This window comes from Pongo abelii, chromosome 16, assembly GCF_028885655.2.
Source record: "Pongo abelii isolate AG06213 chromosome 16, NHGRI_mPonAbe1-v2.0_pri, whole genome shotgun sequence".
NCBI lineage: Eukaryota > Metazoa > Chordata > Mammalia > Primates > Hominidae > Pongo > Pongo abelii.
Genome location: NC_072001.2, coordinates 94,198,178 through 94,216,364, shown reverse-complemented (window position 1 = coordinate 94,216,364; position 18,187 = coordinate 94,198,178). Strand labels below are relative to the sequence as shown.

The 18,187-nt window shown below is 46.9% G+C and overlaps 1 protein-coding gene across 1 annotated transcript in view; it reads right to left on the bottom strand.

Annotated features, from left to right (window-relative positions):
* The window catches only part of SV2B (synaptic vesicle glycoprotein 2B), a 190,110-nt gene extending 174,603 nt beyond the window's left edge, over positions 1–15,507 (bottom strand). The window contains exon 1 of the mRNA XM_024232918.2: positions 15,383–15,507. The gene's annotated coding sequence lies outside the window, so the exon portion shown is untranslated. The remainder of the gene's footprint in view (positions 1–15,382) is intronic.
* Between the last annotated feature and the right edge of the window lie 2,680 nt (positions 15,508–18,187).

Here is an 18,187-nt window from a genome sequence, read left to right as displayed (position 1 = left end):
CTAGGGCAAGCAAGGAGATGGTTATAAAAATGTGAACCCCTTAGAAACCCCTTATTAAAAAATAAGGAAGGCCAGGCGCAGTGGCTCACACCTGTAATCCCAGCACTTTGAGAGGCCGAGACGGGTGGATCACTTGAGTTCAGGAGTTCAAGAACAGCCTGGGCAACATGGCAAGACCCTGTCTCTACTAAAAATACAAAAAAAAAATAGTCAGGCATGATGGTGGGTGTCTGTGGTCCCAGCTACTCAGGAGAGTGAGGTGGGAGGATTGCTTGAGCCTGAGAGGCAGAGGTTGCAGTGAGCCAAGATCACACTACTGTACTCCAACCTGAGTAACAGAGCAAGACTCTGTTTCAAAAAAAAAAAAAGGAAGGGGAGATGGAGAAATAGCCCACTTTCAAAGTCGTCAACACTCACCAACAAAGGTAGCACTTTGTAATCTTTATTTCAGCAAGAGAAGCCAGCTCAGTGTGTGTGGTGGACGTCTGTGGGTTTTGCCTGCTCAGGATCCCTGTCCTCTTCTTTCAGCAACAACTCTCCAATTTTCCTTTAAAGGTAGCACTTTGTAATCTTTATTTCACCAAGAGAAGCCAGCTTAGTGTGTGTAGTGGACATGTGTTGGCTTTGCCTGCTCAGGACCCATGTCCCCTTCTTTCAGTAACAACTCTCCAGTGTTCCTTTAAGAAACTCCCCTTTCCTCACTACATGCCATCTTGGGAGTCATAGTTATGGTGCCCTCAGGAATGGGCACGTGACCCCAGCTGGGCTAGGCTCTCTCATCCTAGATTGTGAATCATGAACTGAGCACACAAAGCTAGAAAATGGCTGGAGGACTCAGACCCTGGGACGTGTTTCCAAATAGCCCACTGATTAGCAAGGGAGCAGGCTGGGCTTTTGACAGACAGAGTGGGAACTTCCCCAGAACACAATATGGAATTTCTATCAATACACGAGCACTCCCAGAGACAGGTTCTTCTGCTCTTTCAGTTAAGGCCCTTTTCCTGACGCTTTCCCTGGAGCCTAGCACAGAGCACAGAAAAGAACTCTAAGCTGGAAACAGAGGTTCTCATCATAAAGCTGCTGCAAGAAAACAGCAGCTCCCCTCTTAGGCCTCAGTCTCTTCCTCCATAGGATTAAGAGACTAGGATTAAATAGCCACAGAGGAACCTTGTGTGTTGAGTCAATAAAAACGGACCCCTTGGGTCCCTGGGCGCCAGCAACACTAAGTTCACATTGTCAGGGCCAGCGAGGCCTGGAGTTTAAAGCAGTTAATCCCTTGGCTGGATGACTCGGACAAAGAGGATTAACCTTAGATGAGAGAGTTATCATCCAAATATAGAGCAATCCCAAGCACACACATTAGAGATAGGACGTTTCCCCATCTTCTTGTATAAACTCTTGTTCTCTCACTCTTGTGGTGAACTCATAGATTAACCCTCCCAGCACCTCAAGGTTAAGGTGTTAGACAGTCCAGACCCTCTCCATGTTCCTCTAACACCTTTCTCAGTTTTCCAATCCAGGGTACATTGTTTCTCCCTTTTTTTTTTTTTTTTTTTTTTGAGACAGAGTCTTGCTCTGTCACCCAGGCTGGAGTGCAGTGACGCGATCTCGGCTCACTGCAAGCTCTGCCTCCGGGTTCACGCCATTCTCCTGCCTCAGCCTCCCGAGTAGCTGGGGTCTCTTTAAGGCACTTTAAGTTTGGAAAATAACTAACCATTGAGCACCTACTATGTGCCAGGGACTGTGTTAGACACTGGAGCTACAGTGGTAGACAAGGTGTAGACAAGGCACAGTCCTTCTCTCAGGGAATCTATAGTCCAGTGGGAAGGCACCTATTGTGCACAATGTACCCTACTACGCACTGACAAATATGATCTCCTTCAATGACTGGACAACCCCAGAAAATAGACCTTACTGCGACTATTTTAAAGATCAGGAAATTGAGGCTCTGTGAAGTTAAACTTGTCTGAGGCTATGCAACCTGTATCAGAAAGAACCTCTGGGTTTAAAAATGATATGGGATTCTATAATATATTCCTATTATTTTGTAGAAGTCAGAAACAATGAGAGAAGAAAAGGGAAAATATTGAACTTCAGCCTTTTCAGATGTATATGCTCCTGGTATATTCATCACAGGAAAAAAACTGGAGGTTTACTCCAGTCGTTTTCTCTATTAAAGAGCACCCAGGCTACAGGCAACCCAACAGCCCAGCTATAACCTTTTAATCTTTATGTTATCAAGAAACATGCCTCTGGATCCTCCTCAACATGTTCCGATAAGCTTATGAGAAATACCTCATTGAAATTTCAGCTTCTGTGTGGGTGAAAGTCAGCTAAACTACTGCAACAAACAAACTCTAAGATGTCAGTAGTTTAGCATAGGCAGAGTTTATTTCTTGCACTTGAGATAGCCTCATGCAGGGGCAGCCAACAGATGAAAAGGAGTCTGGAAGAGCACACCTTTCTCACCGCATCAACAAAACTGTTATGTGGCCACGCCCACTTGCAAGGGAAGCCTGGAGATGTAGTCTATGTGCCCAGGAGGACGAGGAAATGAAGCCAGCTGGTCTTTGCCAAAGGCTCCTGAACTGCATACTTAATATGATTACATCTGGGCCAGGCATAGTGGCTCACGCTGTAATCCCACTGCTTTAGGAGAGGCCGAGGTGAGAGGACTGCTTCAGATCAGGAATTCAGGACTAGTCTGGGCAAAACAGTGAGACCCTATGTCTCAAAAAAAATTGTTTTAATTTAATAAAAATTATCGAGGCATGATGGTGTTTGCCTTTTCATCCCAGCTACTCAGGAGGCTGGGGTGGGAGGATCTCTTGAGCCCAGGAGTTTGAGGCTGCAGTGAGCCATGACAGCACCACTGTAATCCAGCCTGGGTGGCAAAGCAAGACCCTGTCTCTAAAAGTGAAAGAATAGAATTCAAAATGCTACATAAATGGTGGAGATTATAAGTAGGTTTTCCTTTTCTTTGCCCTATTTTCTAGATGGTCTGTAATATGTCTTTAATGTATCCAAAATGATGAGGAAAAAGAGAAAGCGGGAAAATCCCCTAATCAGTGAGTCTTTGAGGAGTTATGGGTAGAACTATGTAATCCAGGTAACTACCCAAGAAATACAGGCAAATCCTGCTTCCCTGATTCCCTTGCTTCTCTCTCATCTTTTTCAAACAGAACTTTCCACTCCATTTGTTTTGGGTAATGACAACCTAAAAGCTTTTTCTTTCTTAAATGCTTTCCATGCTCTCTGGGACTTTTCTGTGCCTCAGAGCATCTCCAAGACATCAATCACAGTTTCCAAGACTGCATCTCCATTTGGATGGAGATCTGTGACCAAGACCAAACCAAACTTGTGGTTCACTTAATTCACACCCGGCCACACATCGTGGCTGAAGCACAGGACAGCAGCGATCTCACCATTTGCAGGAGCATTTCAGGAGCCAAGACAACCAGCTCCTCTGTATCACCGTAGTTTTCGAGCTTCTTCCTCCTTAGCACATCTGGTGACAACATTTAAACCCACAAGAGATTCTAGTGGGCATCCTGCTACTTCTCACCAAACTTCTCCCCATCCCGCTTCTCCCTATCCCCACCCGACCCAACCCTCACCCCACCCCCAGCCAATATCACCTCAGACTCCGTGTTTTGGCCACAGCAGATGATATAGTTTGGATGTGTGTCCCCACCCAAATCTCATGTTGAAATGTAATCCTCAGTGTTGGAGGTGGGGCCTGGTGGAAGGTGATAGGATCGTGGGGGTAGATTTCTCATGAATGGTTTGGCACCATCCCCTTGGTGCTGTCCTGGCAATAGTGAGTGAGTTCTCATGAGATCTAATCACTTAAAAGTGTGTGGCACCTCCCCTCTCTCTCTCGCTCCTGCTTCTGCCATGTGACATGCCTGCTGTCTCTTTGCCTTCTTCCATAATTGGAAGCTTCCAGAGGCCTCTCCAGATGCCACCATGCTTCCTGTATAGCCTGCAGAACCATGAGCCAATTAAAACTCTTTTCTTATAAATTACCTCATCTCAGGTATTTCTTTATAGCAATGAAAGAGCAGACTAATAAGCCAAACCCCCTATTGTTCCAAAATCAACCATGCATTTTCAGGTCTATATGCTTCTCCTGAAACCATTCCCTATCCTCCCCACAACAGCCCAATCTTCAAGGCTTATCAGACAATATCCCCTCCCCTGTCCAATAGCTTTGCCTGGCCCCCGTCTTCTTTCCTCATGCAGCAATAGCAACGGCTTCCAGCCTCACACTCCCCAATTCTCTCAGCGTGTACCTCCCCACCTTGTATTCTAAGTATTAATTAATGAGCTCCCCTACTGCAGAGCCCTAAGCAGACAGGCTCTGGGGCTCTTTGCCCTGCACCATCTCAAAGAACCACAAGGAGGTAAGAGTTTGCTCAAGAATCCAGGAACTGACTGGAAGGCCAAGCCAGCCAGCAGCGACCTTGCTTGTCTAGAGGAAATGGGCTGAAAGTAACAAGACATAAACCTGGGAGTGACACAAGTGAAACTGAGAAACCTGATAGGACTAGCCTGGCCTCTGACAGCCCTCTGTAGTGCCCCAAGATGCTGCATGCTGGGCCACCGAAGAAGCAGGCAGCCACCACTCCTGTGATATGAGGGTGGGAGCCCAGCACAGCTTTTCTGCCACAGATGTGGGCAGAGCCACCAAAAAAAAAAAAAAAAAAAAAAAAAAGCCTTATCCATTTATCCATCATGGGAAATAGGAGAAGTTGGCTCAGCATCCCACCCTGTTTTCATATACCCTTTCTCATCTACTTCTCCACTGTTCCATTTGAGTTTCTCTTCTTTGCTTCAAGTTTCAAGCTACTGCCTTTACATTGCTACCCTATGGCTTTCCTTTCCTTAAAGCTTCATGTTTATGCTTTGCTTTAAAAAACAAAAATTAAAGTGGCTGTATTTAATTCACAGACCGTTACACCGGCATGTGTGGGATGTGTTGGTCACTTGTCATAGTGCTAGGGGTGGAACTAAATTCCTTGAGCCCTCCAGGGTCAAGGGCAGGGGCTCCTGACATTCCCATGACCTTTCCAGCCCCATCTCCCAGGCCCAGCACTTTGCCTAGGGCAGGCCACCCCATGGTGCCTCTTCCTCTCCTGCAGAGCCTCCCACGTGCCAGCTGGGCTCCATTCCTCAGCACCATCTGCCGCACCCCAGATCAGGCGAGAGGCGACGGTCAGATTCTGCATGCAATAGAGCAGGGATGGCAGGCAACACAGGAGCCACCCTCACTGGGCCTGGGCTCTGGGAGCCGGGCAGGGAAAATCCCAGAGGATTAAGCAATCAGAGGAGGCTGTTGAGGGGCCTAAGCAGGCTCTCACCTGCTTGGGAGAACTAGTTGTGCCATTTCAGAGGGTTTCTAAGCATGACAATGTAGAGGACCCACACCCCGTTTTCCTGTTCCCTCTTGGCCTCTCATACAAACTTAACATTGCTACAGCCCCCCGACCTGAGCTTTGACCCTCTCTCCATCATTAACTTACTGTATGAATCCAGGAGCCAATTAAACCTCTTTTCTTATAAATCACAATTCTGCTTTCATGGTCATTTCATGAGAGAAACATGCAAATGAACACTGCTAAGAAGAAGGAACAGAACACGTTAATGGATAAATGAGCTGTCTATCATTACTCCTGAGTGAGCGTGATTTGTAATGTGAGTAATGACAGACAGCTCTTTTATCCACCCAAATAAGCTATTTCTGAGGTGGATGCAGTGGTTCATGCCTGTAACCCCAGCATTTGGGAGGCCAAGCCTGGAGGATTGCTTGGGAAATCCAGCCTGGGCAATATAGTGAGACCTCTTCTCTACAGAAAATTTAAAAATTAGCCAGGTATGGTGGGACACACCTATAGTTCCAGATCCTTGGGAGGCTGAGGTGAGAGGATTGCTTGGGCCCAGGAGGCAGAGGTTGCTGTGAGCCAAGATTGTGCCACTACACTCCAGCCTGGGCAACAGGGCAAGAACATGTACCAAAAAAAGTTTTTTAATTATTTCCTTCCTTGAAAAATAAGAAGTTTGGATTCCCCGCTTTCTAGGGTCCCTTCGAGCTCTGAATCTGTAAGATCCTACAGTTCAATTAAGGTCTTCATTGCCTTGAGCATATTCTGGACCTGAAAAGGAACCTGCCCATGAAATATTCATTAAAACAAATCACGCTCACTCCGGAGTAATGATGGACAGTCCATTTATCCATTAACGTGTTCTGTTCCATCTCCTTAGCAGTGTTCATTTGCAGGTTTCTCTCATGAAATGATCGTGAAAACAGAATTGTAAATCACACCTATCACACCTAGGTGAGTTTTGGGAGCCTAGAGCTCCTGCCCACACACATATCACCTGGGGTTGACATAAGAAGTACGTAATAGCACCAAGCTCCCAGTTTGAACAGTCAACTTCCAAATCCAGACACCTGTCATTCAACAATCAACTTCTGGATGCAGACATCCGTGATTCAAGAAGGCCCCAGCAGTCTGGAAAAATTACCTTCTCTTGCATCTATGCAGAGCTGGCAGGAAACAAATGAGATTGTGCATCCACTTTTCCAAGGGTACTTTTGTCTGTAATTTCTTTTCTCTGAGCCTCAGATATCTCATCTGTAAAATGGGCACAGGAGGAAGGATGTGGCCTATCTTCCTCCTGAAGAAGTTCAGTTCTGAGGGGCTAGACAGTCATCAGTTAGAAGAGAATTTTCAACTGCCTTTTGTGAAAAGAAAATTAATGCTACTCTCTCCCCTGCCAACCCATACAGAATCAAGCTCTAACAACTGAAGGGAACAGGAGGTGGGTGGAGCAGAAGTGTGTATAGAAAACAGGAAGACTTAATGGGACCACAGGCTTCTGTGTGGGAGCTGAAGCAGGGAACCCATGGTGTGGGTCTTTGTTGCTAAGTCAGGAGACACTGTTGCGTTACCTGTAATCAAAGGTCAGGAGAGCAAGGGAGTTTTGGCTTTGCTGACGATGTAACTGGGGGCTTAGAGGGAAAGCTGAGTATATGATTCTTGATCTAGAGGATGTCAGAGTGGTAGCCAAGGCATGAGGGTGGTGGAGAGAGGGTAACATTGGCCGCTGAGTACCTGCCAAAGACTTAGCTCATCACTGTCACTTACCTGCTGATCTCTTGCCCAGGCCGGGAGGAGCAACCAGGAAAGCCACAGCCAACAGAGAAACCGCAGCAGCATTTATTCACCATGTATCTAATAAATACGTATTGTATGCCTACTATGCGCCTGGAACAGGAAGAACCACAGACTTTTCCAGAAGAACACCATGCAGTGGATTTTGTGGGGGCCACAAAGGCATCAAATAGGAAAGCTTCTGCATCTGTATACTACACATGACTCCAAAATTTTCATCATGGAATTCCAACAAACTATGCGACATTGCAGAACTGAACTAAGGAGATTGGCTTATTGCAGAGATAGGTTAGTTTGCCTCTGAGGCACCTTGAAGTGTCTAGCTCATAAGGCTAGACATTTTATTATTGTCCCTTTGTCTAATTTTGAACATTATGGGCCCCATGCAAATAATCTTCTAAATGGCACTGTGAACATCAAATTCTCAATTCTCCCTTCACATAAAATCTTTAAGTCCCTCAGCTGGTATGGTAATCCTTTAATCAATATTTACACCAACATAGTTCCAAGTCCAGAAGCATGAAGGAGACTGCAGAACACTTGGGTATTATTACTATCATCAGCAGCAGCAGCACCACCACACCACACCACCATCATCACCTTACAACTGAGGAAACCAAGGCTCAGGGAAATTAAATAATGTGCTCAAGTTTACACAGCTAGAAAGTAAGGAAGCTTGGGCTGGGCATGGTGACTCAAGCCTATAATCCCACCACTTTGGGGACTAAGGTGGAAGAATCACTTGAGCCCAGGAGTTCAAGACCAGCCTGGGCAGCATAGCAGGATCCCGTCTCTACAAAAAAATTTAAAAATTAGCCGGGCATGGTGGTGCATGCGTATATTCCCAGCTACTTTGGAGGCTGAGATGGGAAGATCGCTTGAGCCCAGGAGGTCAAGGCTGCAGTGAGCTGAGTTCATGCTACTGCACTCCAGCCTGGTTGACAGAGTGAGACCCTGTCTCAAAAAAAAATAGAAAGTTAGCGGGCACGGTGGCTCACACCTGTAATCCCAGCACTTTGGGAGGCCGAGGCGGGCAGATCACAAGGTCAAGAGATCGAGACCATCCTGGCCAACATGGTAAAAGCCCATCTCTACTAAAAATACAAAAATTAGCTGGGCGTGGTGGCACACGCCTGTAGTCCCAGCTACTCAGGAGGCTGAGGCAGGAGAATTGCTTGAACCCAGGAGGCAGAGGTTGCAGTGAGCTGAGATTGTGCCACTACACTCCAGCCTGGTGATAGAATGATACTCCATCTCAAAAAATAAATAAATAAATAAACAAATAAAGTAATGAAATCTGAGTGCAAACCCAGTTCTGTCTGATGCTAAAGCCCACTGCTCCATCCTATGCCCCATGTGGTCAGGCCTAGTATCCACACGTGAAAATGAAGGGCAGCTTGCGTCTCTTTCTCACACTTCCTTCTGGGATTTGGTTCTTTTTCTCCGCCACTGGCACATTCTCCATCTCTCTCTCTCTCTCTCTCTCACACACACACACAACCACTTTCAATAGCAGTGCTGCTTTTTCTTGTTTCACTCCCTTCACCAACATCATTGCAAACAAAACTTATATAGAATCAGCCACACCACGAGGGGAAAATGGACAGCACCCACAGCCTGAGGCTGAAGTCATTCCAGCCCTCCCCTTTTCCTATGAAGGCTATTCCCTATTTCTTCCTTTTATAAACAGGAACACATTATGCAAGCTACTGTAGATGTGGGGTTTCTCAAGCAAGCTGGTGACACTCAGCATAAATTGATTTAAATAAAATTCTCCCCTTTCAAGATTCTTCCTTGCTTCTGCCTCATCTTAAATTAAGAGCAGTACAATAATAACCCAAGAACATCACACCCCTGAATTTCAGCCACCTCCCTCTAAAGGATCTTTTCTCATTTTTTGAAAATATGAGCTATTTTTTGGTTTCCACTTGTTCCTCTTTCTTACTTGTCACCACACGTTCCTTTCCGTATGATATAAGCAATTGGAGCCTTCACATTTAAAGCCTCTTTTTAGTGCATGAGATCCACGAGAAGGCTTCCATGAGACCTTGTAAAGAAAGGAAATAACTTCAAGGAGTTACGCTTCAAGATCCACCAAAGCAAAGATTTGCAGTCAGCTCTAGTAATTAAGTGGTTCCATTCACTTATTCAGTACATATCCATTGAGGATATACAATGTGCCAGATAATATTCTGGGCACTAGTGATACAGCAGTGACTTGGCTCATGGAAAAATAAATAACATGCTAATGATACTCAAACCTATGTCTCCTTCCTGAAACTCTTCCCTGAACTCTAGACTCTCATATGCAATGAATTACTTAACATCTCCCATTGGATATCCAATTAAACCCCATCACTGTTTCCTCTCCACCTCACTAAAGTGCTACTCCATCCAGCTGCTTAGGTCAAAATTCATTAAGTCATCTTTTTCTCATACCCTAAGTGTCTAACTCATCCACACATCCTGTCTACTTTATGAATTTAGCCGCTTCTCACCATCTTTTTTTATTTGTATTTATTTTTGACATGATCTCAATCCATTGTCCAGGCGGGAGTACAATGGCATGATCATGGCTCACTGCAGCCTCGACCTCACCAGGCTCAGGTGATCCTCCCACCTCAGACTCCCGAGTAGCTGGGACCACAGGCATGTGCCACCACACCTGGCTAATTTTTTTATTTTTTGTAGAGTTGGGATTTTGCCATGTTGCCCAGGCTGGTCTCAAACTCCTGAGCTCAAGTGATCCACCCACCTTGGCCTCCCAAAATGCTGGGATTACAACTTCTCACCATTTTAAGTACTATCCAGCCTGGTCCAAACCACCACCCTCTCTCACCTGGGTCATTGCAGTACCATCCTGACTAATCTCCCTGTTTCCACCCTTGTCCTCCAAGAGTCTACACTAAGCTCTAAAGCTCAAGGGATCCTTGGAAAACATAAATCAGCTAATAGTATCCTGTGCTCAAAATTCTCCCGTGGTGTCCCATCTTCCTCAAAGTAAAGGCTAAAGTCTACACAAGGCCCTACAGGACCTTGTATTAGCTGGCTGCTGCTACTTCTCTGATCTCTTCTCCCACGCTCACCCTGTCTCATTCAGTTCCTTCTACATAAGCCACCTTGCTGTTCCTGGAACATGCCAGTTATCTGTTGCCTCGGGGCCTTTGCACTTGTTCTCCCTACCTGGAAATGTCTTTCCCAAGATAACTGTCTGGCTCACTCCTTCACTTCCTTCATGTCACCCGGACCACCTTATATAAAATACCCACTCCTTGCTTTACCCTACCCTCCCACTCCAACGCAACAAGGCACCCCCCACCTTCCTTTCCCTGCTCAACATTCCTTAATCACCTGATATAAAACATATATTATTTACTTACATATTATTTGTCTCCCTCAACTAGAATGAATACTTCATGAGATGGGTCTACTTCCTACAACATGCCTGGCACATAGAGACCACTCAATAAATATTTATTTAGTGAATGAATGATTATCTAAAGATACATACATCTCTAGATGGTCAACCACAGAAACACAGAAAAAGAGACAGTCACAAGAGCAAACACAGGCTCTGCCCATTCAAGCAGAGTCCAGAAGAAAAGGAAACCTAGCCAATAGCACTTTAAATGTTCAGGTCCCAGTCAGGCGCGGTGGCTCATGCCTATAATCCCAGCACTTTGGGAGGCCAAGGCGGGCAGATCATCTGAGGTCGGGAGTTTGAGACCAGCCTGACCAACATGGAGAAACCCCATCTCTACTAAAAATACAAAATTAGCCGGGCATGGTGGTGCATGCCTGTAGTCCCAGCTACTCAGGAAGCTGAGGCAGAAGAATTGCTTGAACCCAGGAGGCTGAGGTTGCAATGAGCTGAGATCGCACCACTGCACTCCAGCCTGGGCAACAAGAGTGAAACTCCATCTCAAAAATAAATAAATAAATATTCAGGTCCCTATGGTAGATTGATTGATTGATTGCAAAATGTCTCAATTCTTCCCCTCCCTGTGTCTATACATTTTGCAATGTGACTATGTAGCTCCTCCTATCAAGAAATGGAGTCTATTTTCCTAACTTTCCACTCTGGGCTATCTTGTGTCTTAATTTTGTCATTAGACAAAGATAAAGTGACGGAGTGCCAGTTATAAGCTTAGGCCTCAAGAGGCCATACAAGCCTTTACTTTCTCTTGGCCTCTGGCCACTACCATGTGAACATGCGGGGCTAGCCTGCTGGAGGATGAGTGACCACATGGAGCAGAGCCAAGTCATCCAGCTGAGGCCATCCTAAAGCAGCCAGCCCTCAGACACTCCATCAGCAGACCTAAATCACATGAGCAAGCACAGCTGAAATCAAGCAAGCACAACTCAGATCTGCAGAACTACCCAGCCAACCAAGAGACATGTGAGAAAATAACAAATGGCTGTTGTTTTAAGCCACTAAGTGTAGGGGTGGTTTGGTCCGTAGTCCCTTCGGCAAGACTGGCCCTAAAGCATGTAATCAGTCCCTAGGGTAGGCATCTAAGCTGCTTTGCTCTCAATAATGTGCTTCAGGAGATCTTCTCCTTGTGATTTGGCTGTTATGACAGGGGTCTGCAGGAAGAAGACCCACTAGCCAAGCCACACAGTGTCTCAACCATTGCAAATCAATGAGCTGGTATGCAGGTGAACAAGGTCACTGTGACGCGGCCTGGAAAGACAGATGAGGTTTCTGAGGCAGCAATACTAAAAGCCGGATATTGGATGGGGGAAATTCACAGAAGTAAATGTTGCCTTCTGAGGTGGACTTGGGGACACCCAGCCAGACTCTCTGACCTTGACCCAGCCTCACCTCATTCTATTTCACAGAAACTTCGACTAGGTTCTCAGGCATCCAGCTCCATTTCTGGCCATGGAACACACTGCAGTAGCCCTTCTGCACCAAGGACAGCTGAGTGATGAGGCTCTCAAATCCCCAAACCATGTTTTCTCTAGAGGAATAAAGTTTCCAAAGGGCAGAGCAGCAAACTGATCTTTATGTTAAGCCTATAAGATAGAGGCTTTAAATAAATTTGCCATATGATATTATGTAAATGCATTCCATGCCACACTGAAGGTCAGCATATTTCCAGATGATCCCAACACTTTTCCATGATCATAGAAACTCTTCTCATTCTCAAAGAAAAAAGAATATCTAGCAAGGACTGCTGGCCTGTTTGCTAAAGATGACCTTTTCTTTTAGTGTGGGGGAAAGGAAACAAAAAATCATAATACTAAGATTCAAAAGAAGCACAAACACAGTCCTCCATCCGGATGGGAGAAATCTGAATGTTGCGTTCCACAGTGTCCTTAATTCCTGTGCTTCCTGTTGCCTTGCAAAGACCTATGCTTTCTGCTTGCTGCATTCGTTTATGCTCTGAATGACCACAGGTACTTATATCTACCAACCAACCTTATTCTAAACACAGAGTTTAGGATTTCATCCAATTCCTTAAACAGTAACTCAGCACATACATCATAGTGACAAATAGGAATCCTAAGAGGCAATATCTCAAAGACCTGCCGTGTTGCCCCTGTGACCTCAGGTCCTACTGCTGTCCCAGTGTCGGACTCAACAGCAGCTTCCGTGGACTCCTTTCTGGGTCTCTTGGGAACACACCTCTCTCCTATCTCAGGGTTTTGCAGGTGCTGCCTGCAACCCCTGGCTTCCTCCCTCACTTCCCCAGATGTCTGGTCAAATGTCATTTACCAGAATCCCTGGCTTGCTCCCTCACTTTCCCAGATGTCTAGTCAAATGTCATTTACCAAAAAGCCTTCCCTGGCCAAGCTGTATAAAAATAAATAACAAGCCCCACCCTGCCCTCTGGCAGCACTCCCCAGTCCTCTCAGCCAGCTTTATTTTTCTCCATTACAGTGTCTCATTAGCTGATACACTCTATACTTATTTATTTATCCATCATCTTACACACACACACACACACACACACACACTCTCTCTCATTAATTTAAGCTCCTTGAGAGAGGGCTTTTTTGGTTGTTTTGTCTGTATTCTCCACACATAGAGCAATGGCTGACATATAGTAGGAACTTAATGAATGAACTGCCATTTCTTGAGCACCTACTTTGTGCCAGGCAAGTTATATATGATGATCGGGTAACAATGAGTAAATATTTTAAAGTATCTTTTCTTTAATTATTATAAGAATCCTATTACTGTCTCCATTTTACAGATCAGGAAACTAATGCTCAAACAGGGGCTAAGTAACTTGCCCAAGACACTCACCTAGGTCTGTTTGAGCATCCACGCTCACGCTTCTTGTAGTGCACGCTGCTTTTCAAATACCTTAATGATGATGTAGGCGCAAGTAACACACATCTCTGGCAAATACATAACACAAGAGCTTTTCATTCTATCATTTTTCTTCACCCATCACAGCTTTGGTCCAGGAAGAAACATCCTTGAGATTGGATTTTCATCTCCCAGAAAAGACTGGTAGTAACAGCTTTAGTTTTCCTTTATTCCACCCGTTTAGGGAAAATCAAGGGAGAGTTTTCCTTTCTAACTAGGCTGGGACAAGAACAGATAGGTCGGGGACCTAGGGAGAAGCAGACAGAAGTTCATCTGCTCTGAAACTCCCTCAGAATTTTCCAGAGTCCCTGCCTTTGTGAAGTGCTGCTTCAAAACCTTCATAGTCCTGGAATTCAGGAAAACCATTCATTAAAAAAGGAAAAAATTAAAAGTCTGACTTGTATTGCGTGTGCTCCTCTCTGGGTGTCAGCCTGTGTCTACAGGGGTCTAGTCACGTACTGCAAATACCAGCCCAGCCGAGACTTGTAAAGCTCTGCCTACCCAGTGGCAGTGATGGCAACGGTGTGGGAGAGTCATGTGGGTCACTCCCAGACCGAAGAACCAAGAGAGCGACCCAGTCCCTGCTGAAATCCATGCCATGCCTAATCCATGAGGGCTTCATTTTTATACTAATCACTGCCACTATCAATTTCCTCCTCCTGTCTGCCCTCACTGCTCTTTTCCAACACCATCATGAACTTATCCTGATTACGAGTGCTTCTCCCCCTACCAGGTGTGAACCTCAGGAAGCCAGGACATTGTTATCATCATCTCTGCATCCCCAAGGACTAATCCCATCTCTGACAAATACTAAGTACTCAGTAAGTATTTGCTGACTCAAGAAAGATGCAGAACGAGCCTGTACCTACTGCACCAACTGGAACAAGCAGAACAAGTCACCTCTTCTGGAAGGGGCAGGAAGCGGAAACACAGAGGAGACCAGCATAGACCAGAACCACCGCTGAGCTGACTACAGTGCCCAGTCCTCCCTCATGCACCCTCCTCACCCCTCATCTGCCACTCTCTGAGCCCCAAAGCCACCCACATTCACCTCCCCAAGGGCTAGAAAGCCAGCAAGCATCCCCCAGCGTCCCACCCCACCCCACTGGGGCTGCTCTTACCAGAGCCCAAGACACCAACGTTAAGTTACCCTTAAACGGAGTAATTTGCATCTGTAATTTCCGGATAAAGGATCGTATTTCATCAGCCCTGCTGAACCCTGGACAGCAGAGATTTCTACCACCCGTCTGCCGAAGACACAGCGGTGCCTTGCTCCTTTCTGGCTAAACGCATTTGCTAGCCCATCCCTGCAAAACAAGTCATTTTCTTTCCCTTGCGCTAAAACCCGTCCATAAACAAATCCTTCTGTGTCCCTAAGAAACGGCTCCCACGCCCACGGAGGGCGCCCAGCACATACAGAAATACACACTCACAAACCCCAAGAGCCACCAGGTGTAAGCACGTTTGAATTCTGTTCTTTAAGAACAAACCAACAATAACAAAATCCATCTACTAGAATGTAACTGAAACTAAAAGCAGCGGCTAGGAAGCTTATGGAAACGGAGCTATAAATGCCAGCAGCCTGACGTTTATAAGTTGCAAAACTACTTATGGCGCTAATAGTTCAAACAGGGTTTTAAAACAGCCCTTGGGGAGGCCGCTTTCAAAGAAGCGCACAGCTCCAGGCAGCGGGCAAGTCCTTGCTTTTCTGCGCCGGCTTTCCAAGACTCTCCGGTCTTTTGTGCCATTTACTATGAACAGCACTCAGCTGTGCGAGCGTGTATATTTCAGCCCAGGCAGGCGAGTCTGGGAGCCCTGGCGCACGCGGGGTCCGCGCCCCGGCTGGGTCGGTTGCACCGCAGCGAGCAACGCCGTCCCCTACCTGGGTGGGAAATCCGCTGGCGGCCGCCTCCGGATGCAGGCAGAGCAGCGTCCGCCCCGGCAGCCCCGCGTGCAGCTCCGGCTAACGCGGAGCTGGGCGATCCGGGGGGAGGCAGGCGCCGGCGTGTGTCACACCTGCATCACCGCGCCCACGCCGCCGCCGCCAGCCGCCCAGGCGCAGCGCGCAGCGCGCAGCGCGCCCCCGCACTACAGAGCACCCGGGGCGGGAGGCTCCTGGGTCCTCTATTCAGCGGGATCAGATCCTAATCCGCTTTCTTCCCGGCCCGGGCATTAAAAGTATTCGCTGCGGGCAGCTCTGCTTCTAAATCTCCTTCTGATCGAAGGCTGGGTGTAGAGATAGCTCAGAGGGAAGGAGGACCAGTGAGGCCGCAAGGTCTCCGGATCTGCAGACCAATAGATATTAAACTTCTTATTCCTCGAGTTTTGTAACCAGCTGATCATGGGCGTCGTCTCGCTGTCTCCACCCCGCCTAGGGCGAGGGGGCGCTGTGGACTCCATATGCCCTTCCACCCACTCCAAACTAGGATGCGTCAGAGGACTAGACGCAAGTTCCCGGGAAGGGGAATCCTCTGATCACGCCGCCCCCAAAGTATCGTCGATCATGGGTGCTGTTCGACTGCTTTGTTCTCGTTTGCCTCATCAGGAACTGAAAAGAACCTACCTGGCCAGCGCGGGGAGGAGGAAGGTCTGCAAGGCTTGGTGCATTCAAACAAGCCCTCCATCTCTGTCTCCCTCCTTCCAAACCACCACCCACTAACTCCACTGACAAGAGTTCAGCAAACTAAACTGCCGAGACTCAGCACCGAAAGACTCTTTAGGAGCATAGGGCTCCTTCTAGGAGGAAGTAAGGAGCGAGGAAAGGACACTGGAAATTCGGACGCGGACTCAAACAGCACAACACTGCAGGTGCCTGGCCCCCTCTAGGATCCGAAGCTACGTTCCTTTCCTAACAGGGCTAAAATGAAGGCGAGTTCTGGAAGAGCCTTCCCTCTTCTCCATCGGGCACATCCTCCATCATGAGGTCTTCAGTTGGACTCCTCACTCTCTCGCTGCCATCAGTGCCCTGCGCTCCAGCTCCCTGCCTCTTCCCTGGCTGGGGCCTCCGCCGACTCGCGCCTGGACCACCTGCAAGGACTTCAACTTCTCAGGCTCCTGGAGTCATTTCTCAACATGGAAATCTGATCTTGACTCTTTCCTACCTAAAACCATGTGATGGCTTCCCAGTGTCCTTGAAAAATCCGAAACCTTTTTTTTTTTTTTTTTTTTTTTTTTTTGAGACAGGGTCTGGCTCTGTCGCCCAAGCTGTGGTGCAGTGGCTGGATCACAGCCTCAACCTCCCCAGCTCAAGCAATCCTCCTGCCTCAGCCTCTCAAGTAGCTGGGGCTACAGGCATGCACCACCACTCCTGGCCAATTGTTAAACGTTTTGTAGAGTAGAAGTCTCACTCTGTTGTCCAGGCTGTGGAACTCCTGGGCTCAAGTGATCCGCCTGCCTCAGCCTCCCAAGCTGGGATGCGGGCTCGCGCTACAGCGCCAGCCTAACACATCACATTTAGTGCTGGAAAGCAAACCCTTGCTGACCCCCACAGCCTCACCCCTCCACCCTCATCTTTTCTCCTGTACTCTGGCTATATGGAACTTTTAATTCCTTGGACGTGCCTCACTCTCTCACCTCTAGGTCTTTGCACATACTGTTCCCTCTGCTTGGAATGTTCTCTTCCCCCCATTCCTCTTACTTCTGTCTAACGCCTTATCATTCTCAGCTGAGCCATCTCTTCCTCAAGTCTTCCCTCATCCCTGAAATACCTGAGTTCTCCCTGCTCCATGTGCCCAGAGCTACCATTAGTTCCTTTACTACAGCACCCAACACCTTACTAAAGTTGTTGTCCGGCTTCCTTAAGAGAATGTAAGCTGTAGGAACGCACGCCTCTGTTGTCTGCCTCACATGGACAGGGACCCAGAATATCATGTCTGCTTAATATCTATTGCTATAGCCACCATCCAGATTAAGATGGCAAACAGTCCTGGCATCAAGGGGTCTCTTTATGCTCTTTCCCAGGCAATACCACTCACCCTCCACCCAGGTGTAACCAACACTCTGACCCTTTTCAGCACCAGTTAGTATCACCTGCTCTTGAACTATGCATGAATGGAGTCATACAGTATATATATAGTATGTACTCTTTTGGGTGTGGCTTCTTTTACTCAAAATAATGTCTGTGAGATTCTTCCATATCATTACATGTATCAGTAGGTTATTTTTTTCTTATTGCTCTATGGTATTCTATTGCCTGAATATAACACAATTTATTTATCCCTTCTCCTATGAGTGGACATTTGAGTTGCTTCCAGATTTTAGCTGTGATGAATAAAGCTGCTACGAACTTGTGGGTTTTTTTGTTTTTTTTGTTTGTTTGTTTGTTTTGAGACGAAGTCTCGCTCTGTCACCCAGGCTGGAGTGCAGTGGCATGATCTCAGCTCACTGCAACCTCCGCCTCCCAGGTTCAAACAATTCTCCTGCCTCAGCCTCCCAAGTAGCTGGGATTACAGGCACATGCCACCAAGTCTGGATAATTTTTGTATTTTTAGTAGAGACAGGGTTTTGAAATGTTGGCCAGGCTGGTGTCAAACTCCTGACCTCAGATGATCCACCCACCTCAGCCTTCCAAAGTGCTGGGATTACAGGTGTGAGCCATGGCACACAGCCTGTTATGAACATTTGATAGACATATGTAATCTTTTCTTTTGAATATGTAACTAGGAATAGAGTTGCTGGGTCACAAGGT